The following is a 19,580-nucleotide window of genomic DNA, read 5'->3' as shown; positions in this document are numbered from 1 at the left end:
TCTTCATTATGTGTTAAATTACTGTTAACTTCTTTAACCAGATTTAATTTTTTTTTTTTTTAGATTTATTTTAGAGAGAATGAGAGAGAGTGAATGGGCAGAGGGAGAGAGGGAGCCCCATCATGGGGCTCAGTCTCATGACCCTTAGATCATGACCTGAGCTGAAATCAACTGAGCCACCCAGGTGCCTCACACCAGATTAATTTTTCTAAAACAAATCTGATCATGTCACCACTACTGACAATCCTATGACACTACAGTCACTACAAAATAAAATTCAACTCCTACATGATCTTGCCCCCCCATCACCTAGTTCTCTGGCCTCATCTCCTAAAACTCCCCCCCACACCTTACACCAAAATTACTTGCTACCACCCCAGCTGGCCATGTTCTCACTCTCCAAGTATTTGGACTTGCTAGTGCTCTGGAAGATATTTCCACCTGGCTAACCTCTTCAAGTCCTACTTCATTTGTGAAGTTTCCAATTTTTCTCCCTGCTTTTCCCTCAAACCCATTTAGGCATTCTCTCAGCATCTTTTTTCCAGCTCTTTCAAACCTCACCAAGTATACTGGAATTTTTCATTTGCCTCTCTCACTCAACTAATAGCTCATTAAGAGCAAGGACCTATAGTTCTTTGAACACCATCTCCCCAGGATCCATCAAAGAGCTGGCACATAGTGGTTGTTCAAAAAATATGTGAGAAATAAAGAATAAAAAAAGGAAAAGGAGGGAGGGAGGAAGAAAAAGTGAGACAAGTAATATCCCCATATGTGCATGACTTTTCCTGATGTTTCAGCTTTTCTGTTACAGGACTGGGCAGGAAAAAGAGAAGAGCCCTCTTAGGAGCTGTCTTCTCAGAACTCTAAGACAACTCTGGTTTGGCCTCTGCCTTGGACATAGAGGACAAGTGAGAGAATCTGGCCAGGGGCTCTGCTATGGTTGGAAGACAGAATAGGTGCTAGAGATGGAAACAAAATTGAAGTGCTGTCCCGAAAGTTAGAAAGAAATAGTTTTACCCTACGGGAGTTAAGTCAAATAAGCAAAACATAATGTAGAGAGTGATGTCAAGGAAGATGGCAGAGTAGGAAACTGAGAATTTGTACCTCCACCTAAACAACTATCAAACCAGCAGGAACTGCCTCAAGTTACTATTTTGGAACTCTGGAGCTCAGTAGAAGAGGTTCAGCGCATGGGAGAACTCAGTGAAGAGCCTGGTAAATTTTGGTGAATTTGAGCCTTTTGCAAGGTGGCAGTTACCAGCCCAGGAGCAGGCAGCTGTGGACGTAGCCGCCTACATTCCTGGTGTGCCTTACTAGACCCAGGGTGGGCAAAAAGACCATTGTGTAGATAGCTGATGGCTGCTTTTGCTCACCGAAGGACCAGAGGTCAGCCATTTTTGAACACCCAATTTCTAGGAGCAGCTTCCCAGCTACCGGGGATTTAAAGAGACAAGACCTTTCTCTTCTTCCTCTCAGAAGCCAGAGATTTAAGGAAATTTTTGTCAGGTCAGTGGCTGGCCACAGAGAAAATGGAAAACTTCAGTGACCACAAAACAAGAAATACACACTTTTTAAAAATAGTTTGGAAAAGCCACAAGAGGACGGATCTACCCACAAAAAAAGCAAAAACAAGCAATCCCAGAGGAATCGGAGAATTAGGTTTCGAGAGCTCCTACAACATATACTTAGAATGTTGAGTTCTCAACAAAAAATTATGGAATATACAAAGCAACTGGCAAGTATGACCCATTCACAGGAAAAAAAGAATTTCACAGAAACCATCCCTGAAGAAGCCCAGATACTGGAATTAATAGTCAAAGACATTAAATTAACTGCCTTAAATATGTTCAATGAGCTAAAGGCAACCGTGGACATGGACTAAAGGAAATCAGGAAAATGATGTCTGGACAAAATGAGAATGTTAATAAAGAGGTATTACGAAAAGCAACCAAACAGATCACTAGAGGGATTCAGCAGCAGATGGATCTGAGTGGCTAAAAAAGAAATGTTTGCTCACTAGTAACCGGAGAAATGCAAATTAAAACAAGATACCAATTTACACCTTATGAGATTGGCAAAAAATAGGAATCTGATAATACCCAATGTTCATGTGGACATGGAGCAACGGAATCCCTTCCTCATGTGCTACTGGTTAGAAAACAACCTGACAGTCTTTGGTGAAATTAAGTACATGTTCACCCTGTGACTCAGAAGCCTCCCTCTTGGACAGATGCCCTCAGAGAAACGAGCGCAAATCTACAAGAGGGCATGTCCGAAGACGGTCATCCCTGGATTAACTGTAGTAGCAGGAAGGTGGAGGAACACAAAGTGTCCACCACTAAGAGATGCATAAGTAAAATGTGGTGAGTGCATGCTGGGGGAATGCTAGGTAGAACAGAGAACTATAAACCGGAATGACATGGATAAATCTTCAAAATATAATATTGACTTTAAAAGGGAAAAAAAACAAATAAGATTGATAACAAATATAATTTCCCCAAATTTAAAATAAATACAAGAACGACAATATTGGCAGAGGGGAGGATGAGAAGGAATGGCTGGGGAAAAGGAACAAAGGGGACAACAAATAAATAAAAAACCTTTTTTTTTAAACAGACTCTTTTTTTTTAAGATTTCATTTATTTGTTTGACAGAGAGAAAGAACAAACGAGCACAAGCAGGGGGAGCAGGAGAGGGAGAGGCAGACTCCCCGATGAGCAGGGAGCCCGATGCAGGGCTTGATCCCAGGACCCTGGGACCATGACCTGAGCCGAAGGCAGCCGTTTACCCAACTGAGCCCCCAGGCGCCCCACAAACAAGTAAAAACTCTTTAAAAAATAAATAAAATGAAATAAAATGAGAGAGGCATTGCTTAGACCAATAATGATGGTGTGCCTCAAAATAAGAAGTATGACTAACTCAACACTATGCACCTGAGGTCCAATATAAAACAAAAATATAGGGATGCCCGGGTGACTCAGTTGGTTAAGCAAATGCCTTCGGCTTGGGTCATGATCCCCGGGTCCCGGGATGGAGCCCCACGTTGGGATGCCTGCTCTGCAGGGAGCCCTCTTCTCCCTCTGCCTGCCACTCCCCCTGCTTGTGTTCTCTCTCTCTCTCTCTGACAAATAAATAAATAAAATTTAAAAAAAAAGAATCACCACCTAAAGGATCTGAGGTAGGCAACATCACCTAGTAAAATGGCTTTGTATTATAATTTAACAGAATATATTAGTATATCCAAAGAAAATTTCTCTCGGGCTCTTACACTGGAATTCTCTTCAGAAACCACACAAGCAAGAAGAGAATGGACCAAAAATACTTATAAGAGTTGGAAAGAAAAAATCCACCAACCTAGAACCCTGTATCTAGCAAAATCATCCTTCAAAAGTGAAGCCAACGAACAAAAATTCTCAGACAAAAATTGAGGGAATTTGTTGCCAGTGTACCAGCTTTGCAGGAAATGTTAAAAGAAATCCTTCAGAAAGAAAGAAAATTATGGGGGCAACCGGGTGGCTCAGTCGGTTTAAGCATCCCTGTTCTTCAGGGAGGCTGCTTCTCCCTCTCCCACTCCCCCTGCTTGTGTTCCCTCTCTTGCTGTGTCTCTCTCTGTCAAATAAATAAATAAAATCTTTAAAAAAAATTATGGAGGGGAGGGGGCGGAGCAAGATGGCGGAGGAGTAGGAGACCTAGATTTCGTCTGGTCTCAGGAATTCAGCTGAATAGGGATCAAACCATTCTGAACACCTACGAACTCAACAGGAGATCGAACAGGAGAGTAGCAACAACTCTCTGAACAGAGAAGCGACCACTTACTGGAAGGTAGGACGTGCGGAGAAGTGAATCCGAGGCGATATTCGGGAGGATAGACGGCGGGGGAGGGGCCTCCGCCGGCCGCTTCTGGCAAGTGCTAGAGCCGCGGAGCACAAAATCGGACCTTTTAAAAGTTGGCTCGGCGGAGGGACGTCGCTGCAGTGGCTAAGCGGGGGGTGGAATCCTCCCGGGACAGTGTGGTCTCAGGACCCTTGGGGTCACAGAGAGACCGGGGGTGCCTGAGTGCAGCAGAGCTCCCAGGTATCAGAGCAGGGAAGCCGGCTGCAGAGACGGAGCAGAGTCGCGGGCTCTCAGCTCGGGGTTGCCACAAACTGTGATCTGCGGCCCAGTCGGGGCACGGCTCCCCCAGCAGGGACCCAACAAGTAGCAGATCCGGGGAGACTCCCCTTCCTTCCCGGGGAGGAGCGGTGCGGGAACGCACTGCAGGGATCTGCTGGGTTTGGAGACTCCGAGCGGGGTCGGGTGCCAGAGATAGCAATGCTCGATCACAGGCCGGGTGAGCACGGAGTGCGGCCGGAGACCGGGGACACGGGAGTGACTGCTTTTCTCTGGGGGCGCACTGAGGAGTGGGGCCCTGAGTTCTCGGCTCCTCCGGGTGGAGACTGGGAGGCCGCCATTTTCGCCCTGGGCCTCCAAAGCTGTACCGAGAGCTTGCAGGGAACAAAAGCTCCTGAGAGCAAACTGGAGCAGCTTCCTTAGCCCGGACCGACAAGGGCGGGGCAATTCCGCCTCCGGCAAAGACATTTGGAAACCACAGCAACAGGCCCCTCCCCCAGAAGATCAGCACAAACAGCCAGCAAGCCAAGACCAAGTTGATCGATCAAGGAGAATAGGAGAACTCCAGCGCTAGGGGAATACTGCACATAGATTCATGGCTTCTTTTTTTTTTTTTTTTTTTTACCATGATTCATTATTTCATCAAAGTTAATTTTTGTTGACTTTTTTTTATTTTTCTTTTTCCCTTTTTCAACCAACATCTTATAAATCCCTTTTTTTAAAAAAAAAACATTTTTTATTTTTTTTTTCATTTTTAGAGTCATATTTTATCCCTTCATAGTAGTTATCCTTGTTTTTGGCATATATATATAAGTTGTTCTCTCTTTAAAATTTTGAGGTACAGTTTCTTCTAACAGATCAAAATATACCCTAAACCACTAGTGTATGGCTTTGTTCTAGTCTCCTGCCTGATCACATTCTCTCCCTTTTTCCTTTTTTTTTTTTTCCTTAAATCTTCTTTCTTTTTTCAAACAACTTATCTTACCAAGTCCTTTTATAAAATCTTTTATAATTTTCATCTTTACAGTCATCTTCCATCCCTTCATTGTATCAACCCTTATTTTGTACATATGTCTTTCTTCCTTTAAAATTTTAGGAGGCACTTTTTTCTAACAGACCAAAATATGCCCAAAATCTAGTGTGTGGCACTGATCTATGCACTAGCCTGATCATATTTGATCATATTCTGCCTTTTCTGAATTGTTTTGTTTTTGTTTTTATCTTTTTTTTCTTTTTTTTTTCTTTTTCTCTTTCTTTTTTCTTTCTTTCCCTTTCTTTTCCCCTGGTTTCAGGTCTTTTCTGATTTGTATACAGTATATTTGCTGGGGACGTTGTAAACCTGTTAGCCTTTTGTTCTCTCATTCATCTATTCTCCTCTGGACAAAATGACAAGACGAAAGAAATCACCTCAGCAAAAAGAACAAGAGGTAGTACCGTCAGCCAGGGACCTACTCAATACGGACATTAGTACGATGTCGGACCTAGAGTTCAGAATCATGACTTTAAAGATACTAGCTGGGCTTGAAAAAAGCGTGGAAGTTATTAGAGAAACCCTTTCTGGAGAAATAAAAGAACTAAAATCTAACCAAATCGAAATCAAAAAGGCTATTGATGAGGTGCAATCAAAAATGGGGGCACTAAATGCTAGGATAAATGAGGCAGAAGAGAGAATCAGCGATATAGAAGACAAAATGATGGAAAATAAAGAGGCTGAGAAAAAGAGAGAGAAACAACTACAGGATCACGAGGGCAGAATTCGAGAGATAAGTGATACGATAAGACGAAACAACATTAGAATAATTGGGATCCCAGAAGAAGAAGAGAGAGAGAGAGGGGCAGAAGGTATATTGGAGCAAATTATAGCAGAGAACTTCCCTAATGTGAGGAAGGAAACAGGCATTAAAATCCAGGAGGCACAGAGAACCCCTCTCAAAATCAATAAAAATAGGTCAACACCCCGACATCTAATAGTAAAACTTACGAGTCTCAGAGACAAAGAGAAAATCCTGAAAGCAGCTCGGGAGAAGAGATATGTAACCTACAATGGTAGAAACATTAGATTGGCAACAGACCTATCCACAGAGACCTGGCAGGCCAGAAAGGACTGGCAAGATATCTTCAGAGCACTAAACGAGAAAAATATGCAGCCAAGAATATTATATCCAGCTAGGCTATCATTGAAAATAGAAGGAGAGATAAAAAGCTTCCAGAACAAACAAAAACTAAAGGAATTTGCAAACACGAAACCAGCCCTCCAAGAAATATTGAGAGGGGTCCTCTAAGCAAAGAGAGAACCTAAAAACAGCAAAGAGCGGAAACGAACACAGACAACAGACAGTTAACAGTCACCTTACAGGTAATACAATGGCACTAAATTCATACCTTTCAATAGTTACCCTGAATGTAAATGGGCTAAATGCCCCAATCAAAAGACACAGGCTATCAGATTGGATTAAAAAACAAGACCCATCAATATGCTGTCTGCAAGAGACTCATTTTACACCCAAAGACACCCCCAGATTGAAAGTGAGGGGGTGGAAAACCATTTACCATGCTAATGGACACCAAAAGAAAGCTGGGGTGGCAATCCTTATATCAGACAAACTAGATTTTAAAACAAAGACTGTAATAAGAGATGAGGAAGGACACTATATCCTACTTAAAGGGTCTATCCAACAAGAAGATCTAACAATTGTAAATATCTATGCCCCGAACATGGGAGCAGCCAATTATATAAGGCAATTAATAACAAAAGCAAAGAAACACATTGACAACAATACAATAATAGTGGGGGACTTTAACACCCCCCTGACTGAAATGGCCAGATCATCTAAGCAAAAGATCAACAAGGAAATAAAGACTTTAAATGACACACTGGACCAAATGGACTTCACAGACATATTCAGAACATTCCATCCCAAAGCAACGGAATACACATTCTTCTCTAGTGCCCATGGAACATTCTCCAGAATTGATCACATCCTAGGTCACAAATCAGGTCTCAATCGGTACCAAAAGATTGGGATCATTCCCTGCATATTTTCAGACCACAATGCTTTGAAACTAGAACTCAACCACAAGAGGAAAGTCGGAAAGAACTCAAATACATGGAGGCTAAAGAGCATCCTACTAAAGAATGCATGGGTCAACCAAGAAATTAAAGAAGAATTTAAAAAATTCATGGAAACCAATGAAAATGAAAACACAAGTGTTCAAAATCTTTGGGATACAGCAAAGGCAGTCCTGAGAGGAAAGTATATAGCAATACAAGCCTTTCTCAAGAAACAAGAAAGGTCTCAAATACACAACCTAACCCTACACCTAAAGGAGCTGGAGAAAGAACAGCAAAGAAAGCCTAAACCCAGCAGGAGAAGAGAAATCATAAAGATCAGAGCAGAAATCAATGAACTAGAAACCAAAAGAACAGTAGAACAGATCAATGAAACTAGGAGCTGGTTCTTTGAAAGAATTAACAAGATTGATAAACCCCTGGCCAGACTGATCAAAAAGAAAAGAGAAATGACCCAAATCAACAAAATCATGAATGAAAGAGGAGAGATCACAAGCAACACCAAAGAAATACAAACAATTATAAGAACATATTATGAGCAACTCTATGCCAACAAATTAGATAACCTGGAAGAAATGGGTGCATTCCTAGAGATGTATCAACTACCAAAATTGAACCAGGAAGAAATAGAAAACCTGAACAGACCTATAACCACTAAGGAAATTGAAACAGTCATCAAAAATCTCCCAAGAAACAAAAGCCCAGGGCCAGATGGCTTCCCAGGGGAATTCTATCAGACATTTCAAGAAGAATTAATACCTATTCTCCTGAAACTGTTCCAAAAAATAGAAATGGAAGGGAAACTTCCCAACTCATTTTATGAGGCCAGCATTACCTTGATCCCAAAACCAGACAAAGACCCCATCAAAAAAGAGAATTACAGACCAATATCCTTGATGAACATGGATGCAAAAATTCTCACCAAAATACTAGCCAATAGGATCCAACAGTACATTAAAAGGATTATTCACCACGACCAAGTGGGATTTATTCCTGGGCTGCAAGGCTGGTTCAACATCCGCAAATCAATCAACGTGATACAATACATTAACAAAAGAAAGAACAAGAATCATATGATCCTCTCAATAGATGCAGAAAAAGCATTTGACAAAGTACAACATCCTTTCTTGATCAAAACTCTTCAGAGTATAGGGATAGAGGGTACATACCTCAATATCATAAAAGCCATCTATGAAAAACCTACAGCGAATATCATTCTCAATGGGGAAAGGCTGAGAGCTTTTCCCCTAAGGTCAGGAACGCGGCAGGGATGTCCACTCTCACCACTACTATTCAACATAGTATTAGAAGTCCTAGCCACAGCAATCAGACAACAAAAAGAAATCAAAGGCATCCAAATCGGCAAAGAGGAAGTCAAACTCTCACTCTTTGCAGATGATATGATACTGTATGTGGAAAACCCAAAAGACTCCACCCCAAAACTGCTAGAACTCATACAGGAATTCAGTAAAGTAGCGGGATATAAAATCAATGCACAGAAATCAGTGGCATTCCTATACACCAACAACAAGACAGAAGAGAGACAAATCAAGGAGTCTACCCCATTTACAATTGCACCCAAAACCATTAGATACCTAGGAATAAATCTAACCAAAGAGGCAAAGGATCTGTACTCAGAAAACTATAAAATACTCAGGAAAGAAATTGAAGAAGACACAAAGAAATGGAAAAACGTTCCATGCTCATGGATTGGGAGAATCAACATTGTGAAGATGTCAATGCTACCTAGAGCAATCTACACATTCAATGCAATCCCCATCAAAATACCATCCACTTTTTTCAAAGAAATGGAACAAATAATCCTAAAATTTGTATGGAACCAGAAGAGACCCAGAATAGCCAGAGGAATACTGAAAAAGAAAAGCAAAGCTGGCGGCATCACAATTCCGGACTTCCAGCTCTATTACAAAGCTGTCATCATCAAGACAGTATGGTACTGGCACAAAAACAGACACATAGATCAATGGAACAGAATTGAGAGCCCAGAAATGGACCCTCAACTCTATGGTCAACTTATTTTTGACAAAGCAGGAAAGAATGTCCAATGGCAAAAAGACAGTCTCTTCAACAGATGGTGTTGGGAAAATTGGACAGCCACATGCAGAAGAATGAAACTGGACCATTTCCTTACACCACACACAAAAATAGACTCCAAATGGTTGAAAGACCTAAACGTGAGACAGGAGTCCATCCAAATCCTAAAGGAGAACACAGGTAGCAACCTTTTTGACCTTAGCCACAGCAACTTCTTCCTAGAAACATCGCCAAAGGCACGGGAAGCCAGGGCAAAAATGAACTATTGGGATTTCATCAAGATAAAAAGCTTCTGCACAGCAAAAGAAACAGTCCACAAAACCAAAAGACAACCGACAGAATGGGAGAAAATATTCGCAAATGACATATCAGATAAAGGGCTAGTATCCAAAATCTATAAAGAACTTATCAAACTCAACACCCAAAGAACAAATAATCCAATCAAGAAATGGGCAGAAGACATGAACAGACATTTCTCCAAAGAAGACATCCAAATGGCCAACAGGCACATGAAAAAGTGCTCAACATCGCTTGGCATCAGGGAAATCCAAATCAAAACCTCAATGAGATACCACCTCACACCCGTCAGAATGGCTAAAATTAACAAGTCAGGGAACGACAGATGTTGGCGGGGATGTGGAGAAAGGGGAACCCTCCTACACTGTTGGTGGGAATGCAAGCTGGTGCAACCCCTCTGGAAAACAGTATGGAGATTCCTCAAACAGTTGAAATTAGAGCTACCGTTCGATCCAGCAATTGCACTACTGGGTATTTACCACAAAGATACAAATGTAGGGACCCGAAGGGGTACGTGTACCCCAATGTTTATAGCAGCAATGTCCACCATAGCCAAACTGTGGAAAGAGCCAAGATGCCCATCGACAGATGAATGGATAACGAAGATGTGGTATATATACACAATGGAATATTATGCAGCCATCAAAAGGAATGAGATCTTGCCATTTGCAACGACGTGGATGGAACTGGAGGGTGTTATGCTGAGTGAAATAAGTCAATCAGAGAAAGACATGTATCACATGACCTCACTGATATGAGGAATTCTTAATCTCAGGAAAGAAACTGAGTGTTACTGGAGTGGTTGGGGGTGGGAGGGATGGGGTGGCTGGGTGATAGATATTGGGGAGGGTATGTGCTATGGTGAGCACTGTGAATTGTGCAAGACTGTTGAATCACAGATCTGTACTTCGGAAACAAATAACGCAACATATTTTAAGAAAAAAGAAAAAGAAGATAACAGGAGAGGAAGAAAAGGGGAGTATGTCAGAGGGGGAGACGAACCATGAGAGATGATGGACTCTGAAAAACAAACTGAGGGTTCTAGAGGGGAGGGGGGGAGGGGGATGGGTTAGCCTGGTGATGGGTATTGAGGAGGGCACGTTCTGCATGGAGCACTGGGTGTTATGAACAAACAATGAATCATGGAACACTGCACCAAAAACTAATGATGTAATATATGGTGATTAACATAACAATAAAAAATTTTAAAAAAAAGAAAAAAAAATTATGGAGGTCAGAAACTCAGCTCTGCATAATCAGACAGTACTAGAGAAGGCCTAAATGAAGCTTTTTTTCTTATTCTTTATTGATCTAACAGATCTAATTGGTTTGCTCAAAATAATAACAGCAACAATGTCTTGGGTGATTCTGGATCACCAGCTTGTAGAAAAGTGAAGTGAATGACAGCAATACTGTAATCGCTGGATGTGAGGGAGGAATTGGCAACACCCTGTTATAATGTACCTGCAGGACCCAGCAGCAGCGTATATGAAGTGTATAGTGTTCTTTGACATGGGGGACACAGATTAGTTGTAAATGTATATTGAAAACTCTAGGGTACCCACTAAAAAAATAAATAACCTATTTAGGTTACTTTCAAAGGCTTCCCCTAACAGTAAAATATGAACTGGTACCATGTCCCAAGGCTCTTCCTCTACTTCCCCCTGATTCTACCAACCTTATCTCCCATTGCTCTCCTTCTTGTTGCCATCATGGCCATTTTGTTTCTCCTGGAACCACCGCCCCCCCCCCCAGGCTCACTCCTGCCTCAAGCTGTCTGCTCCTGCTAGTCACTTGCCCTATACGGTTCCGACTCTGGGTCTTCCATGCAACTCACTCTTCCACTCACTGCTCTCTGCTCTATTCTTTTTTTTTTTTTTTAGATTTTATTTATTTATTTGAGAGAGAGAGATAGCAAGAGAGAACACAAGCAGGTGGTATGGGGAGAGGGAGAAGTAGGCTTCCTGCTGAGCAGGGAGTCTGCCTAGGGACTTGATCCCAGGACCCCGGGATCATGACCTGAGCCGAAGGCAGACACTTAACGACTGAGCCACCCAGGCGCCCCTGCTCAAACTATTCTTATCAAAGAGACTCTCACAGACCAATGCCCATCCTCTTGTGATCTCCAATCACTCCATCTTCTTACTCTATTTTTTCTTTATAGAACTTGATCATCCCCTACAAGTATATATGTACGTAATTTTTAATTTGACTATTCTCTGTCTGTGCTCTTAGAATTTCTGCTCCGTAAGAGTAGGAAATTTTTTTTCACCATTTTTCTTATTCTCATTTAACACTTAACACCTGGCATATAGTAGATGCTCAACAAATATTTTTGAATCACTCAATAAATAAATCAGAAAGAGCTATGGACCAGCTATGGAAGCATAGAAAAGACACCACAGAAATAAGCAATGTGGGGCGCCTGGGTGGCTCAGTTGGTTAAGGGTCTGCCTTCAGCTCAGGTCATGATCCCAGGAACCTGGGACGGAGCCTCCTATCAGGCTCCCTGCTCAGTTGGGGAGCCTGCTTCTCCTTCTCCCTCTGCCTGCAGCTCCCCCTGCTTGTGCTCTCTCTCTGTGTCAAATAAATAAAATCTTAAATAAATAAAAAAAAGGAATAAAGCAATGCAATGCAGAACTTGCCAGAGAGGGGGAGGTTGATCAGTGAAGCATCCTTCTGAGACAGATCTATCCCTATTAAAAGATTGGCACATCAAGCTATCAGAGGCTGTGGTTATCAAACCCTCTGATCACATAGTTAGTGCTCCCTGTTCTGATTTTATGCTCACCAAACAACCTTCTGATAATCTGGTTCCATCTCGTCTGTTTACAGGGATGAAAAACTCTGGTCAGGGGGCGCCTGGGTGGCTCGGTCAGTTAAGCGTCTGCCTTCGGCTCAAGTCAGGATCCAGGGCTCCTGGGATCCGGTCCTGGATGGGGCTCCCTGCTCAGCGGGGAGCCTGCTTCTTCCTCTGCCCCTTACCCCCTGCTCGTGCTCTCTCTCGCTATCTCTCTCTCTCTCAAACAGATAAATAAAAATCTTAAAACAAAACAAAACAAAACCTCTGGTCAGGCCAGTATTTCCTGACCATCCTATGACCTTGATGTGGTCCTTCCCATGGGTATTCGTTAGGGCTCTTGGACACAAACAGTAGAAAGCTGTTCTGAAATAGGTAAAACAAAAGAAGAATTTATTTAAAGCACGGAGAGGTGTGTCACACATACTCAGACCCTGGGAAGGTCAGAGGAGCAGCGGGAATTAGAAATTTCTAACTCCAGCCCAGGACCTGAAAACCACTAAAACTTTCACAGTCCTTTGCTCTGCTCTGCCTGTGTGTCATCTCATTCTCTTTCACTGCCCAGGCAGCAGAGAAGGACCAACTCCGCTCTCTCTGAAATTAAGAAACTCCAGGAGAAGGTGCTGATTGGCTGGCCATCTGGCTCAGGTTCCATCCCAGACCAATCAACTGTGGCCAGAAGGGTGGGGTCTATAAGAACAGGGCAGCTGCTAGGGGTCCGCAGGGTTGGAGTGTGGCAGAGGAGGGGCCTTTTCTAAAAGAAGGGGTTGCTGCTTCCAGAAGAATGTGAAGGTACTGGGCAGACGCACGGTCGATTCCTTCTCCTCAAGCTGAAATTGTGTAAGCTGAAACCAGTTTAGGAGTCTCTAGAGGCATGCAGGGCAAGCTAATACTCGGCGCTAGAGGAGCAGGGTGAAACTTACAAAAGAAGTTTCAGGAAAACTTTCAAGAAATTGGCTGCCTGGCCAAAAAAAGGATACAGCTGAGCAAGTTACTCCTAAAGTTCAATATACTTAAGCCTTTTTCACCAATACATTTGAAAGCATGCAATAAATTAAGAGCTACGTATAAGGTTGGGTTTTTTTTTTAAGATTTTTATTTATTTATTTGACACAGAGAGAGACACAGTGAGAGAGGGAACACAAGCAGGGGGAGTGGGAGAGGGAGAAGCAGGCTTCCCGCCGAGCAGGGAGCCTGATGCGGGGCTCGATCCCAGGACCCTGGGATCATGACCTGAGCAGAAGGCAGACGCTCAACGACTGAGCCACCCAGGCGCCCCTATGTATACGGTTTTAATTTGATTTGTATATTTGATTTTTTTCCTCCTCTTGCTAGGGCATGTTTTAGACTTTTATGTGGGGCCAAGAAGTGAAATAGTAGGAAAATTTGGGTAAGCTGAGAGCTAGGCCTTCAGCTGCCAGCCCTTGGGTCTTCCTTTGTAAGCCCTCAGGTATCCCATATGCTAGTAGAAGCACGAGTGCCTGGAATCTTTCTCTTAATGATATGTGAAACATTTCTCTGGACTCCCGCCTTTTCCAAAAGCAGAACCAATATCAACAAACGCACATGTTGAACAGCTGAGCTGAACGCCATCTTTGGAGAGTTACCTCCACATTCTCTCCCCTCTCCTTTTAAGTGGCAGATATTTACCTCTAAACTGTAATGGTTATAAGGATTTTTAAAAGAAATTTCCCTGATGTTACCTGGGGAGCTGGAAGGCAAACTAGAAAGTCGGAGTTTGACGCCAATGAGGAAAAAGGCGAATAGACAGGGGCCGCACAGGACAGGCAAAGGGTTAGGTTTTGTTTAGTGGAAATTTCCTGTGCTCAAAAGCTGGGGTGCAAATCAATACCAATACCACCCCAATGCCAAAAGGATGGGATTAAAAAAAAAAAGTAGTAGAAAAACTTAAAGAATCCTTGTAGAGAGCAAAACGGAGTCTCTCATGTCAAGCGAGAGCCCGCGTCAAGCAATGACGCAAGCCGCCGGGGCCAATGTCAGCTGACCCTCCAGAACTGATAACGAGCAGAACCAGAGGTCTGCAGAGACCCCAAACTGATTATATCCCTTTAAAAAGGGAAGGATTTTGGCAGCAAACTATCAGACTCTTCAGACCTGACCCCTCTATGTCTGACCACTTCAAAAAAGGCAGCCGCTGCCAAAGGCTCTGTCCCTTGGATGTCGGAGCAGAACCGAGAGCCTTCCCTGCCTGCACGTCGGAAGCAGTGAGTGCGGAGAACTGACCCCGACCAGCCTGAGACCTTGTCTCAACTGCGCGCGCGCCCAGACTGACTTCGAGTTTGGTTCATTAACTTCCTACACCCTTCTGTTATCTTGTTTGTCATGTGGTTTGTCCTCTGTCCTGCTCTGTGTGCCGTGTAAACCAAGCTTAATCCCATGGTGAAACGTCATTGAGTTTGGAGTCCTGAACCAGCTTTATAATTGAGGTTTAACTTTGCTTTATGATTGAATAAAGCTGACGTTGTGAAAAGACACAACTCGTGTGTGCGCCTTCACAGCGTGCTCATGACAATCCTGCAAATCACTTGTAGTAGCTCTGCAGTTCATTTAAAATCATTAAAACACACACACACACACACACACACACACACACACACACACACACAATCCTAAATATGAATGTTCCACAAGATGGCAGTCTTGCTTTTCCAAAATGTTTATCTGCCTTGAGCGCCAAGCATGATCTTTAACAGAAAAACCAAGCAAATGTACACAAAATTATAGAACATTTCAAAGACGATTTCCTTATTGAAGGAGAAGAACTGTGGGAGACTTTGGACTGACTTTGGACCCACACGCCTAAAGTAAATATTTACCAGCTCTTAGAGAAATAAACACGGTGAGTTACTGTAATTATCACTAACGTGCTGTTTGTAATTGGTTACATTCAGTGAGGAAGGAAATTAATCTTTGGAATCACTAGGTGACACTTTGTAATTGGGCAGGTTATTTCTTCAGCAGCATTAGAATCAAACCTTTATTGAAAGCTCCTCTGTTTGATGCACTCTGCTAGGTGCTAGTCCTCCTCCTATAAGAGTTTTCTTTCCAAAAGGATGGAAATGGGAGAAAATATTTTGCTTATAACATTCATACCACCTAGATTTATATAATATTTAGATGCTCAATATTGCAGGAAAAAAGGATTAATTAATAACTCCATTATTGTTTGCAGAATGTCATAAAACTCTCCCCAACTACAAATTTTACAATCCAAAGAGTATTAAAGGAATGCTCATTGCAGTATCATTTCAAATAAGAAAAATTTGGACCCAACTTGAATATACAGTGCCATGAAAATGAATAAATAAACCGTGCTATAGTTATGTTGTGGAATTCTAGGCAGCTGTCAAAATGATGAATGAATCAAGTTACAGGATTCTGCTGGTCACTAAGCTATTGTCTCTGGGTCCCAGCCCCTCCCCTCCACACGCTCTGCTTTCTGATGCTGGGCTGACCCTGCAAAGCCTGTTTCCCCTTTGCTGTGAGGCTCTGCGCAGCTGGAGGAGCCGGAGCTGTCCTGGCTGTGTCCCTGCAGTCACAGCCTTTGCCCTGGCAGCAGATGGTACCAGTCTCCGGCTTTTGTTGTTATTGTTTTACAGCTTCCAGAACCAGCTCATTGTGTCCTGGAGGATGAGCACTGAGTGGCAGGCGCCCCCTCCCTGAGCGGGACAGGGCCTTTCCTTGAAGCTTCCAGACTCTGACACACCTAACCTTTCCCTTTGTGCCCCTGGCCTGAAGAGCCATAGCTCTTGCTACAGGTCCTTTCTCTGTGTCACCCTTTGCCTTTTTAGTTCTCTAACACCTGTTTGACCCATTCCTTAATACTATATTTTCTCTGTTGAAGTACTTCCCACCGACCCTGACTGATATAATGACTATATAGCAGGAATTATAGATATATAATATAGATAGACGATACATAGGAAGATAGATTCATATATACATATTAGAACACATGTCATATATACATGTCTGTATACATACATACAAGCCTATATATACATTGTTTTACATATGCTACATCTATACCCATAGGCATACATTGTACTTAAAATTTCATCCATTCCTAAAAAAAAAAAAAAAATTTCATCTATTCCTCACAACAAATGCTGTGAGACAGATGCTATTACCCCTGTCATACAAAAGAAGAAAGTGAGTCTCAAGGAGCTGAGATATATTTCACAATAGTACATAGCTAGTAAGTGATGAAGCTGGGATTTGAGTCCAAATATCACCACTCCACAATCTGTCTTTTTTCTACTCTGTTCAAAGTCGGTTTATCCTGAAGAGTGCTCTATATCAAGGTCAATCCCCAGGCTAGTCCACAAATGTTTTTTTTTTTTTTTACCTCATAATACAAACTATAACACTATTCAAATAACACCAGAGAATATAACCATCATATACAAGATTGCCTCCGTGATTGAAGTTATGGGGAGTTCGAGAAAAATTGGGAAAACGTGGATATCCATAATTCCAGGGAACTTGTCATTCATTTGTTCAATTAATATGATTTAGTGCCTTTTGTGTCCCTGGCAATGCGCTGGGCTCTCCGTGGTAAGCAAAATAGAACCTAATCACTCTTTCAAAAAGTTTATAGTCTGGGGAAAGTGATTGTTTTTAATTAAACAATCTCCCATAGGAGAGGTACCTGAGTGTATTATACAGAGATTTAACATAGACAAACTGCATGACTGCAGGGCAGTTCCAAATGCTGACCCCTCTACACACACACACACACACACACACACACACACACACACACACACACACTCACACACACACACTCACATTCATACTCATACACACACATTCATACTCACACTCACACACACACACACACACTCACACACACAAAAGCTTGGCGTCTACCCATCTCCTGTCGAGCATGGTGTGTCCTCTCTGCTTTTGTTTTCCAAGAACTTGTCAGCTCTTAATCCAAAGTGATTGTAGAGAGATATCACAGCAGTAGAGACTCTGGAGTTGTGTAATGTTTCCTGAAAACCTGCTCTTCTCTCATAAGGAGTCAATCAATGTTTCCAACGGCAGCAGCCAAGCCCAGACTTTTCTCGGTCAGCTACATGCAATCAGTAACACATGCCTGGACTGATCGATGAATAAGTGGCCAGGAGGCCTTTGGGGGGACAGACTTCCAGATGTGCAGACATAAATGTAACCAAACCAGAAACTCTTGCAATAATCAGGGTCAGGAATCTATTTGTCATCCCACCATGACAGCTAAATCTCTGGGCTCCCTTTTTGGCTGCATTTCATTAGTCAAGAAACAGATCATTAGTCAACTATGCAGCAAAGAAAAAGGCCTTGCTGCAGCCTAGGTCCTCAGAGGGATGTTAAAATTAGTGGGAGAAACCTCACAGAGAAACTGCGTATTGGTATAGCCTCAAAGTACCTCCCCCAAAATACTAATTACTGTAATGGTTTGAATAGATGTCCACACAGTCTTTGACATTCCTCCCTCCAGGAGGGAGAATTTAATTCCCTGTCCTTTGAGTGTGGCCAGATTTAATGACTGTTTCCCAATGAATAGCGTAGGGAAAGGGGAAAATTGTGGCTTTACAGTAGAGATAGCATCTTACCCAAGTGGTGGAGTCCAAACTACTATCACCAGTAAAAGCATGTCCACCCTGACATGATGTGAGAAGAAAGCCACATCATCTCTGTGGTTTTCTCCGCCAAACCTCATAACCCCAGTCTAGTCATGGGAAAGCACCAGACAAACCCAAATTGAGGGACGTTCCACAAAATACCTGAGCAGTCCTTCTCAAAAGTTTTTCTATGCAAAGCAAGGAAAGTCTGAGAAACGGTCAGAGAAAGAAGTATTAACTGAAAGCCAACCTCCAAGTAGGTTAGGAAGCACTTTATTCATTGTGTTACTGAGGACTGTAGCCTGGGAGACATTCTTTCAGATGGCTCTGAAGATCTGCTCCGAAGCTTGTTAGTTACAGGGGAGTCTATATTTATTTATTTATTTTTAAAAACATTTTATTTATTTATTTGACAGAGAGACACAGCGAGAGAGGGAACAAAAGCAGGGAGAGTGGGAGAGGGAGAAGCAGGCTTCCAGCCGAGCAGAGAGCCCGATGCAGGGCTCGATCCCAGGACCCTGGGACCATGACCTGAGTCGAAGACAGACGCTTAACGACTGAGCCACCCAGGCACCCCAGGGGAGTCTATATTTAAAAAGGTAAAGGGATATGTGTGCTTGTAAGCCATTCTCCAAATACTTGTGCTTTGCGAGATATACTTTGGTTGCAAAAATTAAGGTTTTCTGATTTCCACACAGACACGAGAATGACCCTTAGGTCATCTTAATACGCTATGTTTCTATCATATCTGATTGTTCAGAACTATTGCCTGCATCCTTCTGCTTAACTTGTTTCCTAGTTCTTCCTGTTTTGGATATTTTCTTGAGGTCGCTTGAGATGGTCACAGAAGGCAGACGGCAGTCACCTACTACAGTTTGAGTGCACAGCAGGGGCAGAGGAGGACGCGATAACTAAATGCAAATCCTGGACCAGGAAATTACATTAAAGAGAAAACTGGTAAAAACCAGTCTGTAGTTTAGTTAAAAGTGTTGTGCCAATGTTGATTTCTTAGCTTTGATAACCATGCCATGGTTATATAACATACTAACAGCAAGGAAAGCTGGGTGAAGGTTATATAGGAATTCTCTACACTATCTTAATAACTTTTCTGCAAATTTAAAATTATCTTGAAATAAAAAGTTTAAAGAAGAAAAGGGGAAAAAGCCACCAGAAGCTGGAATCCATCTCTACTAATGCATATGGCATTTCTGCTATTTAAGTAATAGGTAATGGAAATGTTACTTTTACATTCAGCAAAGATGTGGTCTGCAGAGGAGAGGTTGGTCCTCTAAGAATTGGACCCAACCCCTTTGCAAAAAGGCCAGGACACAGGAGGATTCAGGGAAGGCTCCCCTGAGGCAGAGATGAGCCAGGTCTGAAAGAGGGGTGAGAAATATCAGGGTGAGGGGGACAGAGTGGACACTTTGTAGGCGGAGTGGGCAGACAGAGCAGCATTGCCAGGACCTGAGGAAGCCTGGACTGAGGTTCAAGGGGAGGGAAGGAAGCCATGGGGGAGGAAGGTGAGTGAGGGTGGCAGACCCAGAGAAAGCCAGGAAGAAAGAGCTAAGATGAAGTGGGGGTGGGTAGGAAGGCAACAGGGCTGCAGGGCCTTTGAAGCCCC

Source organism: Eumetopias jubatus, unplaced genomic scaffold (assembly GCF_037043125.1).
Source record: "Eumetopias jubatus isolate StellerSeaLion01/CBP00866 unplaced genomic scaffold, mEumJub1_p1.0 scaffold_3, whole genome shotgun sequence".
In the NCBI taxonomy this organism is placed as follows: domain Eukaryota; kingdom Metazoa; phylum Chordata; class Mammalia; order Carnivora; family Otariidae; genus Eumetopias; species Eumetopias jubatus.
This window is presented reverse-complemented; position numbering follows the sequence as displayed.